The sequence below is a fragment of the Myodes glareolus genome, chromosome 5 (genome assembly GCF_982192425.1).
Source record: "Myodes glareolus chromosome 5, mMyoGla1.1, whole genome shotgun sequence".
In the NCBI taxonomy this organism is placed as follows: Eukaryota; Metazoa; Chordata; class Mammalia; order Rodentia; family Cricetidae; genus Myodes; species Myodes glareolus.
In genome coordinates, this window is record NC_142030.1 from 45,217,020 (window position 1) to 45,234,437 (window position 17,418).

The following is a 17,418-nucleotide window of genomic DNA, read 5'->3' on the forward strand; positions in this document are numbered from 1 at the left end:
ATGCAATGGGGACTCAGTAGAGGACATTCACTGTGAAGCGCAGCCACCTGACTCAGCGAGAGACAGAGACCTGGTGACACACTTCCATCATCTGTCAAGGCTGCATCAACCCTGCCGCCTTAAGTGAGACTAGCCGCCTGATGCTGCCACGCTCTCTGGTATCTTATTCCTGTCTTCATGGTTACTCAGATGCCTTCAAGGCCTGCAGCTGCTTTACACCCCAAGATCAACACACACCATGTCTGGAGACTGGGTGATCAAGGCCAGGTGTACGTTTAGAAGTCAACCCAAAAGCACACGTCATTTTCTTGTGGACTGAATGCCTGAAGGCAGACCATCACATTCACACTTAGTTTGTAGGGACTCCAAGATTTCCCTTACCCTGCAAGCTGTAGACAAAGGACTCTCTCTCTCTCTCTCTCTCTCTCTCCCCACCCCCCCCCCACACACACACACCCTGTCTAAACAGGGGGAAGAGAAGTTAGAAGGATGTTTCACAGACAGATAGGTTTCTGTTTCCCTATAATAAGCAAAGTCCTACCACCTGGCCACTTGGGAAAATATAAGTTGAAAAGAGAAGTCGGGAGCCCCGCCCTGCACCCCAGGTGACTGTGAGGATGACAGAATGGGCCACTGCTAGGCCGGAAGTGAGTGCCTCTCCTGTGTGCCTGAGAGTCGTACCTAATTTGCTCCAGCTGTTAGATGGGAATGTCATTTCCACCCAGACTTTGCTCACAAAGATGTTTGTTCAATCCCAGAAACCCCAAGGATTTAACCCGAAGGATAAGTGATCTTAATTTAACTTTGGTTGTTAACCCTTAATATTCATCCTTGAAGCCACGAAGATAAAATGTTTCGGAATATATCCCTTTAAATAAGAGGGTAGGGACTTTGAGTTGCACGCTGCACTATGTGACAGAGGTGTCTACCGCCTGCAGCTGGCATCACAAGTCAGCTCGGTTTCTACTTCGGGAAGTGCTCCAGCTTCTTGGTTCACGGAAAGATCAACCTTGCCTGTCGTCCCTCCCTTAAAATTCCCCTGCTCTGGGCAACCTTCCCTCCGTACTTTTATTTACCTAATGCTTTCTTACTTTTGATCTCCCTTTGTAGCCTGGGCGGTCTTCCAGTCCACCCCCTCCCATGTCACCGTCCCCGCACACCCATCCCAGGCACAGGCATCCCATTCTGTGCTGGTCCCCTAGGTCTCCTCACAGGCACCATTGGTAGCTCCCCCTTCAGTCTAGACCACGAGCTTCTGCGGGCAGATCCTGTGTGTTGTAAACGCTGACTGTATTCTCCCAGAGCCCAACACAGTGTTCCGCTCAACACGGGAGCTCAATAAATACTCATGAAATTGAATCCAAGTAGAGATCAGGGCCACCTGGTCACATAACAAGTCCCACATCAGTCAGGGCTGCATAGTGAAACCCTATTTAAAAAATAAAATTGAATCCAAGTGGGACAATCTCTGAAATTGGCAGAATAATGGCGTGGGCTGAGAAAGGAGTGTGTCAGGGCTGAGTTCCTAGCGGCTAGGTCAACCTTGGGCCTCAGATGAGTGGAATGTGGCTTATGTCACAACCATTTTACACCAACAAGCGGTGTGTGTATGTGTGTTGTGTGTGCTGTGTGTTTTGTGTTGTGTGTGTACAGTATGTGTGATATGTGTGTTGTATGTGTATTGTGTGTTATGTGTATGTGTGTTGTGTGTGTATTTTTTATGTGTTTGCCATAATGTCACTTATCTGAAGATTTGGAATCTCAGCTGGAAAGACAGGAAAGATTCCTGTCTTTTTCGGGAATCTTACTTCATAGCGTGGCCATTCAGAGGGAAACGTAGGTCCAATTCTTGTATGTGCTTGGCTACAGGTCTGCAACGTCAGAGAACAGGGAGCCAGGAATGGCTGTGGACTAAGAGCCACGGAGGGCTTGTTTGATCGTAAGACATCACAGCTAGGAAACATGTGCTGTCTCAGTGGGAAACTTTCCACCATCTTTCACCAGCAGTGGCGGAGGGGTGGGGAGATGTGCAGTAATTTGCACCTCTGCCCAGAGGATGAGTTGTGTGGCATTTTCCCTGCAACACTCCATGCTGCTGGCTGACGGCCTGGAATTTCCTCCTAGACTGAGCTGGCAATGGCTCTCACAAGTAGCCAATCGGGCTGTGCAAAGGCTGCAGCGGCTTGCTTGGGTCTGCTAGAGGGAGGAGGAGGGAGAGAGAGCAAGGGCCAACTTAGTTCTCTAGCAGAGGGCCTTTGTGTTCAACACTCTTCAAGTTCTGTTCATTCTGTGTGATTTCACCCCTCAGTACTGTATACCTCTACCTCCCCCCAAGTCCCACCTCCCTCTCACCCCCAATCTACCCTTACTCACGTGCATACCTGACACTTGGCTAAAGTCCTTGGTCGTGCCCTGCCTGGGCCTAGGGTTGCAGGGCTGTTCTTCTACCCCATAGAGCCTGGGGCACAGTGCTGTATAACCCAGGGAGATTGTGGTGGCTCCCATAGGCTCCTGGATTTGAAGACTTAGTCACCAGGGAGCGGCACTATTTGAAAGCATTAGAAGGATTGAAAGGAGTGGCCTTGCTGAGGGAAGTGTGTCACTGGAGATGAGCTTTGAACTTTCAAAAGCCCAGCCAAGCGGTGGTGGTGCACGCCTTTAATCCCAGCACTCCAGAGGCAGAGGTAGGCGGATCTCTGTGAGTTCGAGGCCAGCCTGGTCTACAAGAGAGTCCTAGGACAGGACCCAAAGCTACAGAGAAACCCTGTCTCAAGAAACAAAAAACAAAAAAGCTTCAAAAGCCCATGCCAAGCCCTGTCTCATTCTCTCAGCTTCCAGACCAGGATGTAGCTCTCAGCTTCTATTCCAGCACCATGCTTGCTGCCGTGCTCCCTGCCATGATGACAATGAACTGGTCCTCTGCAACAGTAAGCAAACCCCCAATTAAATGCTTTTATAAGCATTGCTGTGGTCATGGCATCTCTTCACAGCAGTAGAACCCCGACTAAGACAGAGGTCTTCCTGGAATGTTTGCAGAGATGCTGTCTAGCTGCTCTGATAGTTAATCTTGACTGTCCACCTGACCGGACCAAAAGCTACCTAGGAGTAGTAAGATTAGCCCCTGAGTGTGCACGTCAGGGGTCCCTCGGGGAGGATGACATGCGGAAGGAAAGACAGTCCCTGAATGTGGTGACACTGTCCGCTAGGTTAGGGTCCCAGATGAAGTAAAAGTAGGAATGGCGGATGGCAGCCTTTTAATGCAGAATCATGATACAGCTCCAGGGGCTTCCAGGCGCCCCTCAGTCTGGGCGGCATCACTGGTCTGCCTTGTTCGGAGGCTTCCAACTTCTTCCCCTAAGCACTGCTAGGTTCTCCACCTGCCCATTCACCTGCCCAGCATTCAGACAGCCATTGCGGGGCGACCCCACCTCCAATCATGTAAGCCAACCTGGCAAATCTCCTTTAATATTTAAAGCTATAATCTCCTATTGATTCTGTTCCTCTAGAGAACCCCAACCAATACAGATTCTGCTACGACACCACTGTATAGACAAGCACCCCAACATTCAGTGGTTTATGGCAATAATTATTTATTCTCGTTGGTTGTGTGGGTCAACAGGAAGTCAGATGATGGCATCTCGGTTGCTTTTGTCTTACTTCTTATTCCTGGAACCTGAGGCCTAGCCTAGGAAAGTCCTTGTCATGGTGGCTATTGCTTAAATTTCTTCCCAGGAGGAAACGTAAGCAATGTCTACTCCTCCTCCTAGTTCCCAGTTGATAAACTAAAGCACAGTCCCACCAAAGTCCACTCTCGGGCACCGATGTGTTTGTTAGGTCTCTTTATAGAGCAGAGATGAGGGGTTACTATAGGGTGAAAGGCTTTACCCAGCAGGGATGAGGGCTTCCCTGTAGCCATACAGATGATGCTGTCCCTTTTCTGTCTTCTTGGGACTAGATAACTTAGCCCCTCTTTGTGGCCATGTGCAGAGTTGTACGCTTACAAGAGGTACTCTCTCTGGCCCTTCCCACCTCTCCATGAGTGGGTATAAACCCATCAACAAGCCTAACTGCTGTAATTCTTTTGCAGGGGGCCACAGCTGAACAATGGCAGATGCTTGGTTTGGAGGAGTCCCCAACAGCTCAGGGCGGAAGAAGCATGCCTCAGGCTTCTGGCAATACTACAGACACTAGTGTTTTGTTAGCCAAACACTTGACCCAGTAAATGACAGAACAAAGACAAGCTGTGAAGGGTGTGGAATGTTTCCTTAGCCACGAAGCAGGGCTGTGGTTGGTAGCATGGTCTGACTGAGGGATCCCTGAACGGTAGATATCATCACAGTCAGGCCCAGGCAAAGGTTGCTCAGCGGCACTTCCAGTTTCTCTAAACCGTAAATCTCTCTCTTTCTGTTCTAAGCTCCCATGAATAATACAGCCGAAATGGCACACGGAGAACTGCCCCGCCATTGGATAAGGTACCGAGCTGCTTACTTATCCCTTCTGTCTGCTTCATTCATGATGCCAGATCCCAGAATCTTCATCCCATCCCTCAGGCTGTACCCAGACTGTGGCAAAGACCTGACCTGATATTCAACTCTTTAATCAGCTTCTGAACCTGGTGCTGTTTCCTGAGCCACTGGGCAGGGTCCTGAGAAGCTGTCTCCAAAACCCTGCTCTTCAGGCTAAACTTTAGATTCTTGTATTTAACAAAGTAATAGAAGCTACTTTCTAGAATAGTTTTCAAATTCTTTCTCTCTCTCTCTCTCTCTCTCTCTCTCTCTCTCTCTCTCTCTCTCCCTCTGTGTGTGTGTGTGTGTGTGTGTGTGTGTGTGTTGTGCCACAGCATGTGTGTAAGATCAGAGAATAATTTGAAGAATATCTCTCTCTCTCTCTCTCTCTCTCTCTCTCTCTCTCTTCCCCCCCCCTTCCATGGGGGACCAAAGATCAAACTTGGGTTGTAGCCTTGCAGCAGGCACTTTACCCACACTGGGACATCTATCTCACCAGCCCTATTTAATATTTTTCTTTTTTCTTTCTTCCTTTTTTTTTTTTTGAGATAGGATCTCAGCAACTAGTTCATACTTCCCTGAAAATATACAACCCAGGCTATGTAGTCAAATTCCAGATCCTCCTGCCTCAGCCTCCTGAGTGCTAGGATTAAAGACCAGTGTCATCATATACTGCACGTGGATGGGACGGTTGTTTTTATAATTCTATGTTAGAGTTTGTCTAAAATAAAAACAGTTCAGGCTGGCCTCAAACATATCATGCACCAAGTATGACCCAAGGCTTCTGATGCTCTGTCCTACGCCCCCGAGACCTTGGCTGTGGGGCATGCGTCACCATGCCCAGCTGGGATGTTTCTTTCAAAGGCTCCATGAGTTTCTGTGCTCGCCTGTCTCCTTGCATGGGACTCCATACATCTTGGTAGGGATTTGTGTAGGTTTTCTTGGGGTTTTCTTATTATTATTGGCAGAGGGGGTGCATGCCACCACAAACTGCAAACCCGTGAAGGTCAGAGGACAAGCTTTGGGACTCAGCTCTTTCTTTTCTCTGTGTGGATCCAGGAATCAGCTCGGATCATCAGGCAAGTGACTCACCCACTGAGCCATCTAGTTGGTCCCAATTTCTTATTTTCGGTTTCATTTTTACTACCTCCAGTTGCGTGGTGGCTCTTCCCCTTTCTCCGATAACTTAGCTCTCCTGTTTAAGTTCCTTCAGTACCTTGTGTTGGTTTCTCGGAATTCTTCCTGTGTTTCTCTTTATTCTTGCCTCTTTCAGGCTAGAGGCTTTCCCGACGTGGCTGGTGGTCTTCAGTTCTGTGCTCCTGTTAAAACCAGAAGAGAGACTTAGGAGCCTTCAAGATGTTCCCAGTGATTTCCCACACCTATCCACCCAGAGGCTGGACCTCCTGTGTCATCCAGCCCCGTACCTCCACCCCCCAAATACTGAGTTGAACCAGCGTGTGTAAACAATGTGACGTTGCAGAAATGAGGAAGTGAGACCAGGTCACAGCATAAAAGATATTGCAATTTCCACCTCTCAGCTACAACTCCCTAGCAGGAAAAGCAGCAGCCGCGATGAAAGGTTACTCAGGCAGTAAATGTCTATGCACAGATGAATAGATGAGAAGAAGGTGGTGTAGACTCCACGGGATCCCATGCAGCTCTTAAAATGAATGAACCCATGCCACTTACAGGAGAATGAATGGCCCTGGGAATCATTAAACAAAATAAGCCACTCAGAAAGACAAAATGCATAGTCTTTTTATGTGTAAAAACTAGATTTAAAATTCTGTGTGTGTGTGTGTGTGTGTGTGCGTGTGTGTGTGCATGTGTGTTTGTGTGTGTGATCAATCTAGAAAAAGGATCATGTCAGAGGAGGAAGAGAACTCAAGAGAGGGGAGGAAGAGTGGGCGACAGCAGATCTGTGGTAAAGTAGTGGGGAAGCAACCCCGAGAGGGAAGGAACCAGACAGAGGGCTCCACGTTGAGGCAAACATCCTGACATGGAGAATAGTGGAACAAAGCCACCCAGCTCATGGTGGCTGGGAATCGTGGCCTGCAGAAACTGGGACATAATAAAGGCTCCTTTTGATTTGGAGCCACTAGACCACGAGGCAACTTATTATGCAGTAGTAGCTAGTAATTCAGAGAGGTGGAGAGGTGATTTATGGGTAAAATGCCTGCTGTGCAAGCATGAGGACCTGAGTTCAGATCCTCCGCATCTACCTGAAAGGTGGAAATGGTGTGGTCCTCTGTAACCACAGAGGTGGTTATGTGAAGCTGTGGGGATGTGAAGGTGGGCGTGTCCTCCAAGTCATTGGCCAGCTAGGCTCACCAAATCAATGACCTTCAGGTTCAGCAAGAGACTCTACCCCCAAAAAGTAAGGCGGAGAGAAATCCTGGAAGACATCCCAAGTTGACCTCTGCCCTCCACGTACTCGAATGCATACATGTGCACATGTACCCCCACATATGCATGTACCCACACAGAAATACTCCTTACGCTAGAGAGGGAGGGAGGAGGCATGGGAGAGGGCTGCTGGCCATCTGGACTAGAGGAGGGAATTTGAATGGCTAACTAGTCATCATTTAAAGCTTTAACCAGTTGTGGGTCTAGCCCCTCCCTGTACCCAGCTTGCAGAGGTGACTGCCCTCCTTAACCTTTAGCTTCTAATTCTTACCAGATCTCAGTTTCTTTTTTCCGCCCAGTCTGCTATCGCTTTCCTATCTGCTTTCCCTTTTCCAAACTGCTGCCGGCGTTGCTCCTCCGCTGCCAAGTCCTACCTTCTGTTTTGTTTCATTGTCCCTGTGGGTTTCTGTAGCTTTTGATTTACTGTCCTTTGGGCAGCATATGATAAGAGGGACAGACTTACTGATATTCACTCTGCCGCATGAGGTCAAATCAGAGGCTATCTTTGTATGTGTGGGGAAACAGATATGGGGGTGCACAATGAAGAGGCCAGAGGTTGAGGTTGCCTTCTTCTATCAACCTCCAACTCAGTTTTTGAGGCAGCACTTCTCACCGAATCTGGAGCACTCTAGTTGGCTAGACTGACTGGCCAGTGAACCCTGGGGATCCTCCCCAGTGCTCCTCCCCAGTGCTAGGATTCCAGGAGCATGCACTGCATCCAGGGTCCTACAAGTAAGGGTTCTTACTCCGCCAACTAACCCCCAACCCCATCCTCAGAGGTGATCTCTAACAGATTTTCAAGTCTCCTTGGCTGCTGAAGACCGTGACTGCTATGGCCACTTTCTTATTAATTTGTTCCTTTTTTTCTTCCTCCATTTGCATGCGTGTGGTGCAAGGAACTGAACTCAGGGACTTGCATACGTGCCCAAGTACTCTGCAACTAAGCTGCATCTTGAGAAGGATGGTTATTATATAGACAAGTGTTTAGAGGGACCCTGCAGTCCTAGGAACGTCTGTGTGCCCTGCGGGGTTGCACTGCCCACAGAGGGGGTTCATCCCAGCCCTTTGAAGAGACATCAAGCAGGGTGGCTGGGAAAAGGGAAGATGCTGAGAACAAAGAACCTGAATTCTTGTTCAACCCTGTTCCAGGGTTGAAGCTGGAAGAGGAGGGGCTTGTGGGACAGCAGTGAGTGTATGAGAGCCCAGACCCCTCCTTGGCACAGCTGATGGTGTGCTGATGCCCAAATGATAACTTCCATCTTGTCACCAGTTGTACTAAGGTCTGAGGTCTGTTACACTATCTCAAAAAAATAAAAAACAAAAATAAATAAATCAAAACAATCATAGCTTGCTGATCACTGGCTGAACATTGACTATCATGAACACTGCAAGCAAAGTTCTCCTCAGACCCTGCCTCAGAGGAAAAGCAAGCATCTTGGCCATGTGTGGGATCTTCGTGTGTAACTTTGTCTCCTTACTGTCCAGTGCCAGCCCTCAGCCCCAGTACCTGGGGTCTGCCATCCTGTGTCATTTTACAAGAAAAGGAAGCGTGAGAAATCAGAACTTCCTTCTTGGTGGGAAAGACTTGGGCCTGCCCAGGGTAATGTTTTCTTTCAGGAGTATGGGGCTGAATGAAGGATACAAAGACCAAACACAGGGAGAAATGAGGGTGAAGAAGATCCCGCTGCCTGCTGCCCCTGCCTTTGCTCACGCTGGGTTACTGTGACCCCTGGCTTCCTGCCCTATCCCACAAGGCTGGGTTTGCTTCTGTTCTAGAAGCACCCCCCCTTTGGCTGCTGTAGGCACTTGGTTTCTGCAGCACGGACATCACTGACGCGCAGTTACTATGCCCACTGTGTAGAAGCCAAGGTGCCCAGGACAATGACCATGATGGTTTAAATGTGAACTGTACCCCATGTTTTCACGTGTTTGATTCTCAGCTGCTGGTGATGTTTCAAGAGGCTATGAAATCTTTAGGGAGTAGGCCCTCTAATGAAGGAAATGAGCCACTGGAGGTGGGCCTTGGGGTGGGATGGACCTTGGGGTGGGATGGACCTTGGGGTGGGATGGACTTCGCCCAGCCTCACTTTCTACTTATGTTCTTCTGCTTCCTTGTGGTAGACACAGTATGATCACCTAGCCACCTCGTGCTCCTGCCTGATATGCCTTCCCTACCGTGACAAACGGTGCTTTCTCTGAAACTACATAGGATAAAGTCTCCCTCCCTCGAACTGGGTTCTTGCCAAGCATTAGGACACAGAACAAGACAAGCAAGGGATACAGCAACTCTCCTGACTGCAAGGAGACAGAGGTATATTAGGACACGGGCTAGGTAGTCCAGCGTTATCTGCATTCTGACATGCTCCAGAACCCAGGCGGCTGCTCAGTCCACAAAGAGGGTTGCTTCTGCGATCCTCATCTGGTGCCGAGGCCTGGGGGATTCCCAGAGAGCTGCGGGTCTTGGTCCATCTTGGAACATTAAGAAGCTGGGTTGCGAGGCTAACAAAAGACAGCAGCAGTGGTAACAGCGGGGCAGACCCAAGTGCAGGCCTGCTGCTTTGGCGTGCGGAGGCATGTGTGAACACACACACAAAGTAAACAAATAAAAGAGCCATCTCTTTCCATGAAGATACAGTGGTAAATAATGCGATAGTGGCGCCAGGCTCACTGCAGCCTGTGGCTTTGACAACCGGCTTCTGCCATATGTGCGGTGGCAAAGCAAGAAAGAGATGTCCAGCCCACAGTCCAGCAAGATGGTTCAGCAGGTAAAGACCGCTTCCTGCCGAGCCTCATCAACAGAGTTCATCCATCTGAGTTCCATCCCTAGGCCTCAAGTGGTGGAAGGAGAGGGTCCGCTTTCAAAGACTGCTGTCTGACCGCCATGTGCACAGTATCCGCAGTCTACGCACACAAGCGCATAAATGATACAATGGAGACGCACACAGCTCTCCGCTTCTGCCCACAGTTTCAACATGACGCTTCAGTCAGCCTTGTTGACTGTGGTCTCCACTGACCAGCTCATTGCGCATGCCTCTCCTACAGAGCCGGAAGTAAGGGCGGTGCCAGAGCTGTTCGAAGCTTCCCCACCTTCCCCGGCTTAGCTGACCTTTTACTTTTAAACCTTGATTCTGATCTCCACTTCGAGTTTACACAAGTGGGTTCCTTTAGTCTTCTCCACTGACAGGAGTAATTCCTCTGGAATTTGGCCTTTTATAGCATGGCTCCTCACGCTGTTGGAAAGGGGGCCCTTAGGACTTGCCTTTTTGGACCGACGGACAAGCCTCCTCCTCACGAAGGGGGCCTGTGCCGGGAACAGGGAACACACACCTTGATGTTTCCTGGGGCGTGGCAAGTCCCGGCAGTGCAGGGAAGGGAGTTCTTGGCTCAGACCTGGCCGTTCTTCAAGGATTGTACTCCAAGGCCAACCTTGGAGGAAAGAGGAGCTGAGAGAGGCTGAACAGCAGAAGAGAGGAACAGGATGTGACAGTCGGGACTGTCTTGCAGAAAGGTGGGGACACAGAAGCAAGGTCAGCCCACACTACAACTGCTGGCTTCACCGCTGGCGGCTAAACAAGAGCACACCCTGGGGAGGAGGGGCGGGGGCACAGGGTGGCTAACTAGAGGCACACTGCCTGGAGCCTTGTTTGCTGCTTTTTCTTTTGTTTTTGTTTTTTGTTTTTGCGTTGATGCTAGGAAAGGGGTCTGGGGGTGGGGTGTTCCTGAGGTAACTTCTTGCATGTGAACACCACTAACACGTAAAGGAGGAGAGCCTAACCCTCAGATCCTTAGAAGGCTGGCCTCTGCAGCTGTCTGCTCAGCTTGTCACACTTCCAAGTGACCCACAAGCAGTGACGACCAACGAGGGCAGAAAGGCCAGGCTGTGTCTGCTGGGGACAGCTCTTAAAGTCATATGGACTCTCTGTGGGATCCATGGTGGCTACCCTGGTGACTCAGCTCAGCTTGCCTCTCATTCTGCTCCTTTCCAGGAACTCCTCCCAGGAGCGGCCCCTCTTTAAGCAGTCTTCCAAAGACAACTTCCTGGGGCTCGCCGAGGAACACCCTTAGCACAGAAAAAGTACAGTGAAATAGAGCAGGCCTTTACGAGAGATAATTATAAATTGACTTTCAAATCCCGATTCGCTATATGTGCTATGTATGGCACTTTGTGTCTATGGCTTCTCTGGGAATCTCATTTAGAGATGTAAAATGCCATCCTCGTGCTTACTTTGGTCTCCAGTTACAGAAACCTCAGGATGGGCAGGCAGAAGGCTTGCGGGAAGTGACACACCTTCTACAGCACCAGCATTTGACCCCAGGCGGGCCAACTCCGCTGAGTGCCTCTTCATTGCGGGGCTCTGCCAGTTTTGTCTGTCTTGGGCCTGTCTCTCTCTACCCTGCTGGGATGTGAAGTCATGGGATCAATTTCCATCTTAAACACGGTCATGGCCAAGGGGGTAGAAACAAATACAAAACTGTGTGAGGAAAGAATCTCATGCAGCCAGATGTTGTGACACCTGGAAACCCAGAGCTAGGGAGCCTGAGGCAGAAGGGTTGCAAGCTCCAGAATAGGCTGGGCTACATAACAAAGCACCGGCCCAAGCAGGAAAAGGAAGGAAGAAAAGTGAGACGAGAGACCAGAACCGCAAAGGTTTCAGCACCAACGAGCAAATGTTTAGTGAGCGGGGGTGGGGAGGGGTGGGGGGGGTGTTAAACTTTTATTTCACTTTGTTTTTAAGACAAGGCCTCATTTAGCCCAGGATAGCCTCAAACACACTGTGTGGCTGAGGCCAGCCTTGAACTTTTAATCATCCTCCTGTCTCTACTTGAAATAACTTTAAAAACTGAATGGTTCATACCATCCTGGACAGGAAAATTGTTATCTCTGGGTGATCTTTTCCCAAAGACAAACTTCACGTTGGGCAAAAAGTCTGTAAGAGAACACATGAACCTATCACAGATTCTAGGCCCTAACAATAATAACTCAAACCAGGTCTATTTGCCAGATCCCCACGCTTCAGCAGCGCTTCCTGGCTCCACGTATTCTACCCCTAGGCTGATCATCCACCACACCTCGAGCTCTCATTGTGTCTAGGAAGCTTCAGAACACGGTTCTGCGACCACACAACTGACTTTTCATTTCAAATCCATTTATATGCAGTATAACAGGAACAGGCTAGCAGGGCAGTGCTGCCTCAGCTGATGTGGAAAGGATGCACTAGCTCAGCTGGGAGCACACACTGTAATCCTAACCGCGTGTCTGACTGCGGCAAGCAGTTCCTAAGTGCGAGACCTGCAGAGCGAGTACAAGGTCAGCCTCAACAATCTAGTGATGCCCCATCTCAGAGCAAACAATCTCAAAAGGGCTGAAGACATAGCTCAGTGGCAGAGCCCAGCATGTTCAAGGCGAACACCAGAAAGGAGATGGGGCTGTTGTCTTATTTTTAACTGGGCAGCCTACGGGGAACAGTAAAGACTGTGGGAAATGGAAATTATGTGTCTACAGGACCAGGAAAGACTTCCATATAGCTACAGTTTATCATTGCCTTGCTGCCAGACTCGGTATCTTCATAAAAGATAGTAATGTAGGGTTTTATGCAAAATCTTTCATTTACACATTAGCCAGAGACTTGTGAACTCTCTGGAGACTCGTGTTATATTGAAGAAGTTCTCCTGTATCTAACATTCTCTGCTGTCCCGCACTGTGCAGGGCACACCGTAGAACCCCTAGCAGTACGAATCATCTCGACTCAAGAAACATTCACTGAATGCCTGGTGAACAGCAGGAAGTAGGCCAGGATAAGGGAGATGAAGGGGCCACTCTCGTTTTCCTTGGCTCACGTTTTCTAACAGACACGACAAAAAGTCCTTTGTAAAGGGAGGACTCAAGGCACCGGGGCCCAGGGATGAGGGCAGCAATGAGGGCTGGAAGACATAACAACTGGACAGGAACTGGACCGAGTAAGCGCTGGCCTGGTGGTAGAAAGGACACGTGGAGCAGCGGCACTGTTGGGTGAGCAGGAAGAGTGTCCAGTGCATGGGTGAGCGACATCCCAGCAAGCAGAAAGGACTAAAGCATCGAATGCGAAGCTGGAAGGGACGAGAAGGATGGAAGAAAAGCAAGGACAGATGACAGACAGTATAGTCTGTGATGCAAAGGAGGTCTTATCTCTGGTTTCCCAACCCCATGGGATGGGTGATGGATGGATCCCTCCAACAAATATTCTCCTAAACTCGGGGTTGAAGATTCTGAGGCTACTGGTCACTAAAATTGTCTTTCTTACAGGGTTCAGTTCTAGCTGGGAGAGAAACCGCCAACACTTGAGAAGTGACACAAGTTAGAATGCTAGGGCAGGACACCAGCCCTGAGACAGGAACAGCAGTGAGGGGGAGAGTGCTCCAGAGGCAGAGGTGGCCTGGGTCCTGGCCACAACTGTAAAGAAAGCAGGGTAATAACTCCAGAGCCAGGCTCCAATTCCAAGAACCAATTAGCGACGATGTTTATAACTAAGCAAAGCCAAAGCTGAACCAGGAAAGCAAAGGGCATTTAAAGAGCATATTTACTCCTGCTCTAACTGCCTTGGTACCGCTTCCCCTTTCAGATCTGAGCTGCGAGCGCTTGCTTCTTATATATGGACTATAAACACTGGTTACAATTTGTGGCCTGCTCTTTTCAATTGACATCATGGACATTTCCACGATAATCACTGTCACTCTCAATTTCTGCTCTATTGTCTGGCCACTGGGCATAACATACAGTGCTAACCTTTCCCTCTGTCACATTTGGATAGCTTTATCTATTTCCATGCTCATGAATATAAACATTTTTACATCATATCTTTTTCCCCTCTTCTGCCCCATAATTTCCTTAGGTTAAATTTCTGGTAGCAGGAAATGAATGGGTCGAAGTAAATACTTAAGAATTTGCGTTGCGAGCCACCAAATTGATTTACAATGGATGTCAAAGGTCAAAGGTAAAAAAGAAGCCGGAGCGAAAAAGAAAGTGGGGGAAACAGGCAGAAACTGTAATATCACCAAAGAGTGTATCCTGAGTGACTTTACTTCGTATGTATGTAGTGCCTGCCACACAGAAAGCAACCAATGAAGGAATGAGTCGCTGGCTTCTGTGTTCACATTTTACAGTTCAAAACTGATTTTTTTATTTCAGGGTTCAGAGAGAGGGATCAGTGGTTAAGAGCACTTATTGCTCTTGCAGAAGACCAAGGTTCAGTCCCCGGCACCCGAATGGCAATGCACAGTCACCGTAGCCCAGTCCCAGGGGATCCGATGTCTTCTGTTGACCTCTTCTGGCTCCTGCACACACACAGTGTACATAAATACACTTAGACACACACACACATAAAATATGGTAAAATATTATTTAGAGTTATTCTACTTTCAAAGATGTGTAAATTTGTATGTCTGTGTGAATGTATAGTGTGTGTGCATGTCTAAGGTGGCCAACGGTTCAGATCCCCTGAAGCTGGAATTTCAGGCAGTTGTGAGCCGCCTGATGAGGGTCCTAGGGGTAGAACATGGATCCTCTGCAAGAGTACAGCGTGCCTTCAACCACTGAGCCAGTTCCTAATTTTCTCTTTGTAAGACTCGTTTCAGGGGCCGGTGAGATGGCGTAAAGCAGGTGGCTCTCAATCTTCCCAGTGCTGCGACCCTTTAATATAGGTCCTCATGTCGTGGTGACCCCAATCATAAGACTATTTTCCTTGCTACTTCAGAACTGTAATTTTGATACGGATATTACTCATAACGTAAACATCTGTGTTTTCCGATGGTCTTAGGTGACTCCCGTGAAAGGGTCCTTCAACCCCCAATGGGGTTGCAGCTCACAGTCTGAGACCACGGCCTGAGAGGGTTAAGATGCTCACCACCAAGTGTGATGACCTGGTTTGAGCCCTGACCCACATGGTGGAAGGGGAGGACTGACTCCTGGCCGGTGTCCTCTGACCGCTACAGAACACACAGTACATAAAAATGTTTTCATTTTCAGGACTGGAGAGATGGCTCCATGGTTAAAGCTGCACACTGCTCTTGCGGAGGATCCAAGCTGAGTTCCCAGCAGCCATGTCTGGCAGGTCACAAATATTTGTAACTTCTGGGGATCCAACACTTCCAGGATCTATGGACATCTACATTCACATGTACGGTGCTACCCTCAGGTCCATACATATAAACACGACTTTTTGCAAGTTGTTAAAGTCTGACTTTCAGGTAAATTTGCTGTCCCCTGAAGAGCAGAAGTTGAACAGGTGGGAGTGAAAGTTTTGCAATGCTCTGCTTTTGTTGCTTTGGCAACAAAAATAAAATAAAATGAATGTAGATTGGTGGCTTGGGAGAGGGCTCAGTGGCTGAAGTGCTTGTTGCTTGAAGGGAAGACTTGAGCTTGGATCCCCAATACCTATATAAATTCCATGTGCCATAACCCAGTTCTGGGGGTGTGGCCAGAGACAGGAAGATCCCAAATGCTCCCTGACATGAGCTCCAGGTTCAGGGGCAGACTCTGTCTCAAAATATAAGACAGAGAGCAACTGAGGAAGGTACCCAGTGTTAGTTTTTGACTTCCACGTGCACACACGCTGCCAAGTACACACACATATCACACACACACACTCAATTAATTAATTATTTAATTAAAATAAAAACAGTTTGCACTAAGATGACATGATAAGAATCTGTTTCAGATTCCCCTCTAAATTTGTGGAGAACAACAGACAGACTTTCTGGATGTGGGGGCACATGCCTGCAGTCCTACTGCATGAGAAGCTGAGGCAGGAAAATCCAGAGTTCCAGGACAGCCTGGGATACAGAGTAAGTTCAGGACCGGCATGGACAACTCAGTGAACCTTTGGTCCAAAATTAAAGAGGGCTTGGAATAGAGCTCAGCGGTAGAACACTTGTCTAGTATAGATGAGCCCCTAAATTCAAGCCCCAATGCCACGAAAAGAAAAGAAGGGAGGGAGGGAAGGGAGAAGGGATGAAGGGAAGGAGAAAAGAAGGGAGAGAAGGACCATTAGGGTCAGCAGGAGAATTTTATGTGCAGCAGCCCATCCTTGTAATCTCAGCGTTTTGGTCGAGGCAGGAGGATCAAAGAAGGGTTCACAGTTATCTTGTGCAAACTATTGAATTCAGTGTTAGCCTGGGATATGTCAGTTGTGTCTCAAAAAAACATACAATAACAATAAAAAGTAAATAAAGTCACCAAGAACCCATACATCTTATCTGCATCAAATATTGAAATCGGCCATAATGGTTTTTTTGTTTATTTAGCTTTTTGGTTTCTGATAGCACAGGTTGGCCTCGCACTCCTAATCCTCCTGCCTCCACCTCCCACGTGCTAGGATTATAGGCGCACATTACCACACCCAGCCAGGCATTTTGTGAACACATTCAGGTTCTCACATTCTCACGACACAGCCTAGATTGGCCCGGTACTCACTGTGTAGTTCAGGCTGGTCTTGAACTCACAGCAATGTTCCATCCTCATCCTTACTCCCCTACCTTCAGTGCTTTGATTACAAGTGTGGGCCACCAAAATCGGCTGACAAGGGTCCTATGGGGAATGGCAAAATCTGTATTGTGTGAGGGCATCAAATGAGCCAGCTACAGCTGAGGGAGGGAAACCACAGTCACAAAACTCCGTGTGAGGCAACGATGGAGAACAAAATACAGTTTAAGAAGAGCCGCAGTGCGGAGAAGCAGTCACCAGAGGCGGAATGTAACATGGAAAAACGCAAGTGCTCACCAGGCGAACCCAGCACCCGGGCAGCCATCGGAACTCTGCTTATATCACCTTCAGAGAAGGGGTAGCCGGGGAGCATGCCCAAACGGATGGCAGCTTCCAAGTCTTTGAATGGCCTCATTAAGGACCGGCAAATGCCATCTAAGGGAAGGTGTGAATTAGAATCCAGCAAAGCCACATGCAGCACAAGGTGACCCACAGTCTTTGCCCCTCAATAGGACAGACTCCTTGCACCAGCTGCCTTCCCACTGGGCTGCGGTCTTCCCTGCCCAAGCCAGAGGCTCACTACTTCGAGGCTTTCTGGCAGACTTGCGATTAGTTATATAATTTGCCTTTCTGGCCTTACTCTTAGAGCACTTAGATTATCACACGGCCTCCTTCCCAAAGCTTCTGAATCTTAGCACTAACTGGGAGGGAAATTGAATAAGAAATGAACTCAAGTTCTGAGAGAGACTAGCAGGGAAACTTAGCGGGCTGGGGGAGGTGCGGGTGCTTTAAACCATTTTGCTTCAGTTCCTGTTTCTAACCCTAACCCAAGGCTAAGACTCCCCAGATTGGCTTAACACTGTGGTTCACCAGTTCCTTCCATTTGGGGGCTGGAATCTGGGTGGCCTCCTTTATTTCAGAACCCAGGGCCATTGATTAAGATCAATACATTCTCATTTTTATAGGAAACTGTCAACAGCCATCTCCTGAGGGATGAGACATACTTTATTACCCTCTACAAAAAAGGAAGCCTGCTGCGGCAGGGCAGCT

At 48.6% G+C, this 17,418-nt stretch overlaps 1 long non-coding RNA gene across 1 annotated transcript; it reads left to right on the plus strand.

Moving 5' to 3' along the window:
• The first annotated feature begins 10,010 nt into the window (after nt 1-10,010).
• Nucleotides 10,011-15,115, plus strand: LOC148122070 (uncharacterized). The gene is made up of 2 exons (XR_015737799.1): nt 10,011-10,419; nt 14,914-15,115. It is a non-coding gene; the product is annotated as an uncharacterized LOC148122070 (long non-coding RNA).
• The last annotated feature ends 2,303 nt before the right edge of the window (nt 15,116-17,418 follow it).